Raw genomic sequence first — 12,267 nt, 5'->3', positions numbered from 1 at the left:
ACCTAGGAACAAAGCTGGATTCAAAAGGTTAGTAGTTGTTTTTAATGTGACATCATCCTGCCCAGTCAGGACTACCTGGAATTTCATCATCCTGCTGGGAGATAGCCAATGGCCCCCCTTTTGTTCTAAGACAGTGGTTACCATGTGTGGTACATAGACATCTATGTGCCTTCCCATAGTAAGTTTCCTGGCTTCTTGTATCAGGATCACAGTAGCTGCGACTGCCCGCAGACATGGGGGCCACCCGGCACTTATGTTGTCAAGTTGTTTGGAAAAGTAGCCCACCGGCCTTTTCCAGCTTCCCAGACGTTGGGTCAGGACTCCTAGTGCTAGGCGCAGCCTTTCATGTACAAACAGCTGAAAATCTTTAGACAGATCAGGTAACCCTAGTGCTGGAGCAGTTGTCAGTGCTTCCTTTAATTTTAGGAAGGCTTCTTTCTGTGGTTTGCCCCAGGTGAATGGTTGCATCTTCTGAGCTTCATACAGGGGTTTCGCAGTCAGTCCATAGTCCATGATCCACAAGCGACACCATCCTGCCATCCCAAGGAAGACTTGCAGCTCATGTAAATTCTCGGACTCTGGAATAGCACAAATAGCTTGGATATGGTTAGTACCTAGTTTTCGTTGCCCTTGTGAAATTTCACATCCCAGGTAAATCACAGTCTGTAGCTATTACTACATCATCAACATACTGCAAGAATAAGTATTGGTCTCTTGGTACTTGCCCATTTTTGGTCCAAATCTCCAGTTCCTTTGCCAGTTAGTTTCCAAATAGGGTCAGCGATTTCTTTTCGTGTCAAGGTGAGCTGGGTCTTTCTTCCATTCCCTGGGTTTTTCCCACTCAAAGGCAAACAGTTTCCTACTTTCTTTGTAAAGGGGGATGCAGAAAAAGGCATCTTTTAAATCAATTACGGTAAACCATTTATATATCTCCTTTACGGATGTTAGCAATGTATAAGGATTTGTTACCACTGGATAAATGTCCTTTGTTATTTTATTTATTGCTCTCAAATCCTGCACTAATCTATATTCACCATTTGGCTTCTTTACTGGAAATATTGGTGTATTAAATTCTGATTCACATTCTTCTAAAATTCGGTATTTCAAGAATTTCTCAATAATCTTTACTATTCCTTGCCGTGCTTCTGGTTTTATGGGATATTGTTTGACTTGTACAGCCCTTGCCCCTTCTTTTAACTCTACATGCACTGGTTGTACCAATTTAGATTTCCCTGGTATATCTGTCTCCCATACAGAGGGAATCACTGCATCTTCTACCTCTCTAGGGATAGAGGGAACAGGTTTTTCTTTGATCATTAATATCTGTCCCGTCTTTGATTCAGGTATTTTCATTATAAGCTCTCCATTTTCAAAGGTTATTACCGCATCAAGTTTTGCTAGCAAATCTCTCCCTAAAAGCGGAATTGGACACTCAGGTACATATAAAAATTCGTGTGCTATAACCTTGTTTCCAAAACACAAATCTAGGGGTTGCAGGAAAGGCCGTTTTTCCTCTTTCCCTGTAGCGCCAACTATTGTCGTTTCCTTGTCCCCAATTTGTCCTTGCAAATAATTCAATACAGAAAAAGTAACTCCCGTATCTATTAGAAATCTGACCTCTTTATGCTCTAACTGTATATTTACAACAGGTTCCTTAACTTGTTCTACCGGTTCTACATCTAGTCAGCTGGTATACTCCCCCAGGACCGTCTCCTTGGTAGCCTGCTGGAACTGATTGCCCTGGTCAAACTGGTTATTCAAGCTTGGACAATTTCGCTTCCAGTGCCCCTCCTGCTTACAATATGCACATTGATTCAGGCTTAACCCTTGGGTAACTGGTCTCCTACCCCAACCATTCCTGTTACGCCCCGTGAAATTTGGGTTCCCTCTCCCCTGTATTACTGCCAAAAGATTCTGCTGCTGCCTTTTACTAGCTTCTTTTTCCCGATTGTTATATACCTTCCAAGCAACCTCGAGTAACTTATCCAAATCCCTTAATTCTTCCCCTTCTAATTTTTGCAATTTTCTACGAATGTCATCCTGTGATTGACCCAAGAATATGAGAGCGAGCTGAACCTTTGCTTGCTCTGTATCCATTTGAAGATCTGTATATTTCCTTGCTACCTCCTTAAGCCTGTCCAAAAACGCAGTGGGAGATTCCTTCTTTTCCTGTCGAACCTCATATAGTTTGGACCAATTTATAGTTTTGGGCACAGCATTCTGAACTCCTATTTGGATCCACTCTTGGTACTTCCGTAATCTCCTCATATCGCACAATAAATTAGGGTCCCAATTTGGATCCTCAATTGGGAAATTCACATCTAAATTCCCTGTTACCAGCCCATTTCTAATATCTTCTCTTGCCCTCTCTTTGGCTGCCTTAAGTACCATTTCTTTTTCAGTAGAATCCATCAGAGTATCTAATATTACTTATATGTCATCCCAGTCAGGATTTTGAGTTTTCATAACCATTTTTACTACACGTGCCACTTTATCAGGATTTTCTCTATAAGTTTCGGCTGACTGTTTCCAAATGACTAAGTCTGCCAGGGAAAAAGGCACTTTTGCAAATACTGGCCCTTGCACTCCGACACCTTGTCGCAAGGGGGCAATCACAGTCCGTTTTTGTTTCCTTATGCCATCTCTATGCACAACTGGAGCAAGCTTTGCCTGACACTGGGTTCTATGGGCTATTGGGGTCAGTGATTCATTACCATTGCTATCTTTTTCACTGGCATACCTCTTTCCCCTTTCTATCACAGTTAGGTTTTGCTCATCTTCCGAGGAAGAGGGATCGGGTGATGATGGGAGAGGAGGATAAAGAGGGAAAGGTGTACTAGATGAGACAGGTTCAGGGGTAGGTGGGTGAGGAGCAGGTAGTGGGATAGGGACAGATGAAACAGGTGGGATAGGGTTAGGTTCTCTTGTTCCTATTGGAGCTACTGGTAAATCAATATCTGTATAATTTTCCCTACTCCAGCTTTCTCTTAACGCCAAGTGTTCTAAACAACGTTCTTCACAAACCCCACACTTTGCAGATGTTTTAACCACTATTAATCTACATTGATCCTGCCATTCTGACTTTCCCCGTAAGTAGAAAAACAGATCAACATATGGGACTTCATCCCATTTTCCTTCTTGTTTACAAAACGACATTAACTGCGAAATAGTGTTATATTGCAGAGTACTGTATTATGGCCATTTTTCACCATTTTCCAAGGCATATTCTGGCCACCATGAATTACAATAATCAATCAACTTAGTTTTTTGTAATCCTTTCCCAAAGTTACCTTGTTTCCAATGTGCTAATAAGCACCCCAAAGGAGAATTTTGCGGGATAGGGGTGTTACTGCCCAAAATCCTTTTAAGTTTCTCCATTTCAAAAATACCACAAATATCGAACCCACAACGCTTTCGCGATTGTCTTACGGAACGGCACCTAGGCTTACACCAGCAGGAATTCCTTTAGCCCAACCAAGCATAGCTTTCCCTGCGTCTTATTGGCAGGCATCCAAACCAAAGTAAAAAGCACCTTACCTTTCTCCCGGGGACGTTTGTGAGTGGCGAAAGCGGTCGCGGCCGATGGGCTCCCCGAGAATCCCTCGGTGCTGGCTGGAGCGTGATCGAGTCGCGAACTCGCTCAGCAGCACTCACAAGGGTCCCATCTGTGGGTCGCCAAAATGTTAGCGTTCAAAAACACATAATCACGGGGGATTATATGCGGTGCTTTTTATTAAGAGCTCTGGGAATCGGGGTATATTCAACCCAAATCTGACTCCGACCATACATCCCAAATGATCATGTTTTATACTCTATCGTTACATAACTTTCATGTTAATTATTAAACTTATATTGTTCTAATGTATACATAAATTTAGCCCCTCTCTGAATTTCCAACATAGTTTCTCACTATTCTTCTTATGGTTATATAATAATTACATTTAATTACTAAACCATCATCACATCTAACAATTATATAATTTATCATACTGCTTACGCAGGTGCAGTTGATCTGGGAAAGCACAAAGCCTAACATTTTAGATTCTATCTTTAACTTTTTCCAGGGTTCCACTATCACAAATACCAATATCTCTTGCTTGCAGAGTTTAATTGGATTTTCTTTTTCCAGTAAACCTTTTCAATCTTCTAAGTCTGATTTAATCTTCTTGCAACCTAGGTCTAATTTTCAAAGTTCTTTTTGATTTAGCCAAGGCATCCTGTTATCAAATCTCTTATGTTAACCAGGTCCAAAGTCCATAGTCTCTCTTGTGTCCCCAACATTCCAACATGACTTTACAATACCTTCCTGGCCAGAATGTGTGCTGAGGGCCAGCCAGGCTGCTGCAGTGGCAGTGACCTCACAGCCATCACCGTTGCAGCCTTGTCCCCTGGGCCTGACTCTCCCCTTTCCTCTGTCTCTGGCTTGTCTCTGCTGGGATGAGCGGTTCTGTGATCAATATCTTGTCCCCAAGTTATGCAGCCAATTGCTTCCCAACCAGGCTCCTTTAGCAGAAGTGGTGTCACAATTAACATGTGAACACTGAGAGAAGAAGAGCAAATGGGAAGTTAGAGCAGGATGTGGTCGGAAAGGGGTTATGGGGACGTAGGGCAGCACTTTCCAGTGGCCGTTGTGGGACACAACAAGTTGAATAACAACAGATCTGCCCTGAGCAGGTTGGGAATAAATCTGATCTGAGCATTTGCTGTATTAGGGACAGAGCCAGTGGGCACAATGTTATTTGGTCTGCTCATGTGGGTGTGGGAGCTCACCATGTACATATTCCTGTCTGTGCTTCTCTCAGACATCTTTTTCAGAGCAAGGCGAGGGATCAGGATTGCTTTGTTGATGTACTGTGGAAAATCAGTTTATGATACGAGAACATCAAGGGCAGTGCGGGTCATTTGGGATGTGTATTTAATGCTGCTTTCCTGTCCTTGCCTTGGGTGCTACCTCTGGGACTCCATTAATAATGGAGTCTGTGGGGGGAAGGGGAGAGGGGTGATTTTCCCCTGCCTTTCACCCCCTTTTCCTCCTTCAGGCCCATTTCAATGGCTTTTGAGAAGTTTTAATTTCCTTTGGGTGTTAAGGAAAGCCTGTTCTTGTTCCTGAGTCTGCCAGCTCTCCCCAGTGTGCTCCACACCAAGTTTAGAGTCATAACAGAGGTTCCTAGGAGGGTCATTCAGATATCTGTCCCGAGAGTAGATAGTCATGAGTGGCATGGAATGTGGGAGAAAATGGCCCAGTATCTGGAGGACTCCTCTCCTTCAATGAAGTTCATTCCTGAACAGCTACAGGACCCTTTTAAAGTGATAAAATATGTGAAGGAAAAATGCTGAAGCAGTTCCAGAGAGGTACAAAGTGATGGAATCTGCAGGGCCCTGGCTACTGTTTCCAGGACACTGCTGGTCACTGGAAGCCTCAGGGGAGGAGGATGAAAGCACAGCAACAGGCATTGTGGGCATTCCTGAACCAGGGGAACAGCCCCTGCTGGGAGCAGTTGCTGCTGTACAGAAGAAATCCAAGACCAAATCAGCACCAATCTCTTAGTGAGGGAGGAAGAGGAAGCAGGGCCCTCACAGCAGGAGGAAAAGTCAGGGCCAGACACAATCACCTGATCCTTGTCCTCAGGTGAGCTGTGAGATGTGTGAAAAGATTTCAGCTGCCATTTGGGAGAGCTCCTGGTGACCCTGCTGCTGTCTGCTGGGATATCGCAGCTCCAGTGTGGAACTGATGGTAGTGGAGCCAAGCAACTGCAATCCCTGTCTCAGGATTTGGGCATTGACCAGGTGTTAAGGACCTGGTAATAAGAAAAATGCCTCAAAAATTGCTTTGTCACTGTGCCTGCTTATTGTAATGTCTTTGAACACCTGAAGACTATGTCTCCCATGTCTCTTTTGTCCCCAGTTCTATGCTTCCCATCCAACATCCTCTAAGTCCCCACTCCATGTCCCCCATCCCCCACAACCCCATGTCTCTCATCCCATTTCCCCATATATCCCCCATGTTTCCTATTCCGTGTCCCCATTCTGTGGCCCCATTCTATGTCCCATCTTCCATGTCCCTCTTGCCCCCCATCCCACATCCCCCCTTCCATGTCCCCCATCCCCCATCCCCCACATCCCTCTTGTCCCCATTCCATGCGTTCCATCTCACATCCCCCACATCCCTCATCTCATGTCCTCAATTCCATGTCCCATCACATTGGTTCCACACCCTCTATGTCCCCCATTCCATGCTCCCCATGCCATATTCCATCCCTCCTCCCTGCCCAAGCCCACCCCTCTCCCCACAGTGTCATCACAATGTCACAGAGGCCCCACCAAAGTCACAGTGCCACCAGCAGTATCACCAAGCATCCTGAGGGACACAGTGTGAGCTAGTCTGGTGGTGGAACATCCCAGACCCCACATCCAGATCCCACATCCTGATCCCAAATCCTGAGGGAGTGCAGAATGAGCTCCCACCCTCCAACTGCCAGGAGGACTAAGGTGGAGCTCTGGGGGAGGACAGAAGTGGCTTCAGCCACCACCTCTGAAGGTACCAGCAGCCCCTGGACCCCTGGGAATGTCAGGATCAGGATCCTGACTCAGTTCTACTCAATTCCCAGAATGGAAGAAAATCTGGGATGCAGTGGCCGACTTCGTCCTGGAACACCTCCTACTGCGGAACAAGGTCACTTCAGTTCCCCTGCCATGTCCCCTCCTGGGGGTCAAGGTCACCTCTGATTCATTCCAAAATCCCAATATTCCTCTTCCAGAGGGTTCAGATCCCAAAATTCTGAAAAACCTCTTGCAGGGGGGTGCAGACCCCAAAATCCCAAACTTCCACTTCAAAATCCAAAAATTCTACTTCTGGGAGGAAGCAGATCCCAAAATTCCCAAAATTCTGGTTGCAGGGGGTGCGGATCCCAACCCTTGGTGCCCTGCATGTAGTGCCCTGGCGGGTGCAGGTTGGTGACATGGAGGTGACAACACGGAGGCCGATCTTTTGCCTGGCCAGGAATTTGGTCCAGGGCCACAATTTGATAGATGACTGGGAATTCCGTCCTGGTAGGACTAAGGGGATTCTGAGGTGGACATGGATGGAGGGGGAGGGTTGAGGGAAGGGGTGGAAAATTGGGAGTTGAAAGATGTGAGAAGAAGCCAAAAAGATATAAGGAGACCATAAAGCCCCATGAGAAGAACCCAAAAATCACAAGGAGCCCCCAAAAAACTGGGATGAGACCCAAAAATAAATTACATGACCCCAAAAAAGCACATGACAAGAACCCAAAAATAAAAAAAAAAAGGAAAACACATAAAACTATGGGAAAACCCCAAAAAAGCACGAGAACACCCCATAAAACCATGAGAAGACCCTAAACGACCATGAGGAGACCCCCAAAACCAAAAGGATATTCCAGAAAACCATGAGGAGACCCAAAAATACTTTACAAGACCTCAAAAAAGCATGTGACAAAACCCCAAAAAACCATGAGACCTGAAAAAACATAGGAAGACCCCAAAATTACAAGGAGATCGCATAAAACAATGAGGTAACCTCCCCAAAAGACAGGGATACCCCATAAAACCATGAGAAGATCTCATAAAACATCTCATGAGAAGACACGTAAAAAACACAGGAAGAACACAAAACCCACAAGAAGACACCAAAAAATCATGAGAAGAACATCTAATACCCATGAGGAGACCCCAAAAATTTTGTGAAGACCCCAAAAACTACTATAAGACCCCAGAAATCACGAGGAGATCTCAAAATCATGAGGAGACATAAATGCATGATAAGACCAAAAAAAAAGAGAAAGCCCCCCCAAACCACGAGGAAATCCTAAGAAAACACATAAAGACCCAAAAATCACAAGTAGACCCCAAAATACCATCAGGTGACTCTTACACCCATGTGGACACCCCAAAAAACACAAGAAGACCCCAAAAATCATGAGGACACCCCCCAAAAAGCACATAAATCAAGGAGAACCCCATAAATCAATGAGGAGATAAAAATACAAAGACACCCCATAAAACCATGAGAAGACTGCAAAACACATGATAAGACCCTAAAAAATGAAGAGAAGACCCCAAAACACTGTAACAAATTTCAAGAAACCATGAGAGGACCCCAATAACCACAAGGAGACCCCATAAAACCTTGAGAAACGCCCCCCCCAAACCCCCTGAGAATACCCTAAATCCCTCTATCTTCCGTGCCCTCCCAGGGAACCTGGATCCCCTCCAGACTTTTGGAGTGGCCGCAGTGCTGGGACTGCCTCGGCGCAAAGTGGAGGGTTCCCTCCAGGCCACCATGTCCCTCCTGTCACAGTGCGTAGGGATGGGTGAGGACGTGGCCCTGGTCCTCAGGGATATTGGAGTCCTTCTGGTGGAGAGGCGCAAGGTCCGGATGAGGTTCTACCACAGCTTCCTGGAGGCAGTGGCTGGGAAGGAGAACCTGGAAAAGGGGATCTTCAAGGTGAGGGGGTTGAGGGGATGGGGGCAGAGGAGTGGGGTGATCCTTTAAAACTACTTCATTCATGGGGAGAAGGTCCCAGCATCTTTGGTCTCCTTCAGTGTTGAGTTCCTCATTCACATTGAGGAGGTTCTACCATCTTTGGGATCTCTGAGTCCCTTGGTCATGTTGAGGAGATCTCACCATCTTTGGGGTCCTCTCTGGGCTCTTACAATGCTGCATTCCTCATCTTTGAGGTCTTCCATCACTGACCTTCTCATCCATGATCAGAAGCTCTGGCCATCTTGGTACTCCTCTAACGCTGAGCTTCTTGTCCATGAGAAGGTCCCACTATCTTTGGAGTCTTCTATTGTTGAGTTCCTCATCCCCATGGAGAAAGTCCCATCCCTGTTCTCTTCCACTGCAGATCCAGGAGCTCCTGGACATGGTGGTGCCTCGGGGAGTCCCTGTGGCTGCTCTGACCTCATTTGGCTCTGTCATCGTCTTCCCTGAGTGCGTCCAGGGGCAATCCAGGGGCTCTGGGATGGGACTGGAACAGGGTACAACCCACTCCAGGATTCCTTGGATTAAGAGGGCCTGGAATTCTGCCTTGGGAGGGTATGGAGAATGGTGGATTTTGGGAAAATGTAGAGTATTGCAAGGAAATGGGGGATTTGGGGAAATATGGTGGATTTGGGGGAAGGTGAGGAGGACTTGGAGAAAACCATGATGGAATTTAGAAAATGGGGTTAATTTGGGAGAAAAGGTGGGATTTGGGGAAAAAAAAGATGGATTGGGGAAAGTCATGATGGGTTTGGGAAAATGTCGTGGATTTGGAGGAAAATGCGGTGGATTGTGGGAAAAAACCCAGGTGAATTAAGGAAAATGTGAATGTGGCAGAATTGGGAAAAACAGGGTGGATTTAGGGAAAACAGAGTGGATTTAGGGAAAACAAAGTATGTTAAAGAAAATGTGTTGGATTTGTAAGAAAAAAAAGGTGGATTTGGGAAAAATATGATGGATTTGGTTATAATGGAGTATTTAAGAAAATACATGGTGGATTTGGGGAAAACCAAAGTGAACTTTGGGAAGATGTAATGGATTTTGGGGAAAATGGTGGATTTGGGAAAATAGTGTGGATTTCGGGAAACCTATGGTGGATTTTTGAGAAATCGGGTGGATTTGGGAAAAAGTGGTCAATTTAGGGAAAACTTCGGTGGATTTGGGAAAAACAAGGCAGATTAAAGAATATGTGGTGAATTGAAGGGGAAATGTCATGGATTTGGGGAAAACGGTGGTGATTCCAGGGTGGTTCTGGGGTGATCATGGAATCTCCCATCCAGGTTTGAGAGAGAAATGGCCCAGGCACCAATTCCGAGGGCACTGCTGCTCCAGAGCCTCTGGCACCTCCCCAAGGAGATCCCATGTCCCAGGGGGGAAATGGAGCCATGGATCAGGAAAGAAGGGAAAGACAGGAAGTCTGGGAAAAACAGAAAAGGTAAACATTTTTTAAAATTGAGAAAAATGCAAAGAAATGGGGAAAAAAGAAAAAAAGGTGGAATGGGAAAAAAATTGAGAAAATGGGAATTAATTGGGAAAATAAAGGAATATGGGGAAAGGAAAGCAATATGGAAAAAATCAAGGAAAGGTGCAAAATAACAAAAAGTGGGGGAAATGGGAATTTTTGGGGATAATAAAGCAAAAAAATTGAGGAAAATCAAGGAAAGGGAGCAAATAGCAAAAAATAGGAAAATGAAAACTAATTGAGATAATAAAGAAAGTAAGTGGAAGGAAAGAAAAGAAACTGGAGAAAAAAACAAAGAAAAGAGGGAAAACAGCGAAAATTAGGGAAATGGGAATTTTTGGGGATAATAAAGCAAATAAATAGGAGAAAGGAAAGAAATTGGGGGAAAATCAAGGAACATGGGGAAAAATGGGGGAAAGGGCAAAGGGGGAATGAGAGTGAAAAGGCAAAGAAATGGGGGAAAAGCAAAGAAATAGATAAAAATTGGGAAAGAAAAGGGGGGAAAGCAAAGGAATGGAGAAAGAAGAGAGAAATGTGGAAGAAAAGGGAAGATATGTGGGGAAAAAAGGGGAAGAAATGTGGGGGAAAAGAGAAGAAATAGGACAAGTGATGTCATCTCTGACTTGACTTCTACTTCTCAGTTCCAGAGGCAGCTTCTGGAATGTCAGGAGCAGAGGAACAACCTGAGGAAGAGATTCCAGAAAACCAGAAAACCCAGGGGAGGAAGGCAAAGGAGAGGAAGTCAAAAACAGAGCTAGAGGAGGAGAAAAAGTCAGGAAAGTCAGAAACCAAACTGGGAAAAAAGAAGTCAGAAACTGAATTTGACAGGAAGAAAAAACTGGAAAAGTCAGAAACTGAACTGTGGAGGAAGGAAAAGTTGGAAATGACTGAAACTGAACTGGGGAAAAAGAAGCCAGAAACTGAATTGGGGAGGAAGGAGAAATCAGGAAGGTCAGAAACAGAAACAGGGAAAAAGGAGAAGTTGGAAAAGTCCGAATCCAAAGGGATGAAGGAAAAGCCGGAAAAGTCAGAAAAGTCAGAAAAGTCGGAAAAGTCAGAAAAGTTGGAAAAGTCAGAAAAGTCAGAAAAGTCAGAAAAGCTGGAAAAGCTGGAGAAGTCAGAAAAGTCGAAAAAGTCAGAAAAGTTGGAAAAGTCAAAAAAGTCAGAAAAGCCAGAAAAGTCAGAAAAGCCAGAAAAGCCAGAAAAGTCAGAAAAGTCAGACAAGTCAAAAAAATCAGAAAAGTCAGAGAAGTCAAAAAAGTCAGAAAAGCCAGAAAAGTCAAAAAAGTCAGAAAAGCCAGAAAAGTCAGAAAAGCCAGAAAAGTCAGAAAAGTCAGAGAAGTCAAAAAAATCAGAAAAGTCAGAGAAGTCAAAAACGTCAGAAAAGTCAGAAAAGTTAGAAAAGTCAGAGAAGTCAAAAAAGTCAGAGAACTCAGAAAACTCAGAAACCGAGGGGAGGAAGAAGAAGTTGGAAAAGTCCTCAAACAGGTGAGGCTGAAGGCTCAGAGACAACATGGTGTCTCCCAGCTCAGGATGACTTTTCTCATTGGATCCTTCCAGGGATCATCCTGAGATTCCAAAGGCCAGACAGCGCCAGGACCACTCTGGGCGTCGGCTCCAGATGCACACAGCCAAAATTTCATGCTCCAGAGGAGGAAGAGGAGATGGAGATGGGGAAGATGTGAAAAATAAGGAGAAATCCAAACAGATCCATCTTCAGGATCCCTGGAGCTTCCAAACGCCAGTGATTGCGGTGCTGTCGGCATCCAGCTCTGGCTCCAGCATTCCTGAGGATCCTGACCCCAAGGAGCCCCTGCCCAGCCCTGTGAGGCCGAAGACAATGAGGACAAGCAACGAGAACTTCTGGCCAGTGCTGGATGCATCTCTGGAGTAGCTGGGAATCTCTGGGAATCTCCAGGAACCTCCGGGAATTTCCAGGAATCATCAATAAATGCCTCTGGTTGGGAGGGTGGAGGCATAACTAGGAGGAGCTTTCTTCCCTCACTCAGATTTTGCCTTTTTTGCCCCAAATCCCATTGGTTTAACCCAAAATTCCAATAGATCCAAGTTCAAATCCCAACGGATCCAAGTTCAAATCCCAATGGATCCAATGCCAAATCTTATCTGTCCCAATCCTGCCTTCGGGTGTAGCTCATGGTGATGGGGTATCCAATGGTCATTTGAGCCACAAATGGTCAGTGTTCACCCTGGACCTCCCGCAGCTTGAGAGATATCACCAGAGGTGGGAGCATGGCCAGGACCCTGCTGGAGTGGAGCCAAGGCTGCCCCTTCCATTCAG

This window comes from Ammospiza nelsoni, chromosome 24 (genome assembly GCF_027579445.1).
Source record: "Ammospiza nelsoni isolate bAmmNel1 chromosome 24, bAmmNel1.pri, whole genome shotgun sequence".
NCBI classification, from domain to species: domain Eukaryota; kingdom Metazoa; phylum Chordata; class Aves; order Passeriformes; family Passerellidae; genus Ammospiza; species Ammospiza nelsoni.
The sequence above is the reverse complement of the archived record's forward strand: the minus strand, read 5'-3'. Positions refer to the sequence as shown.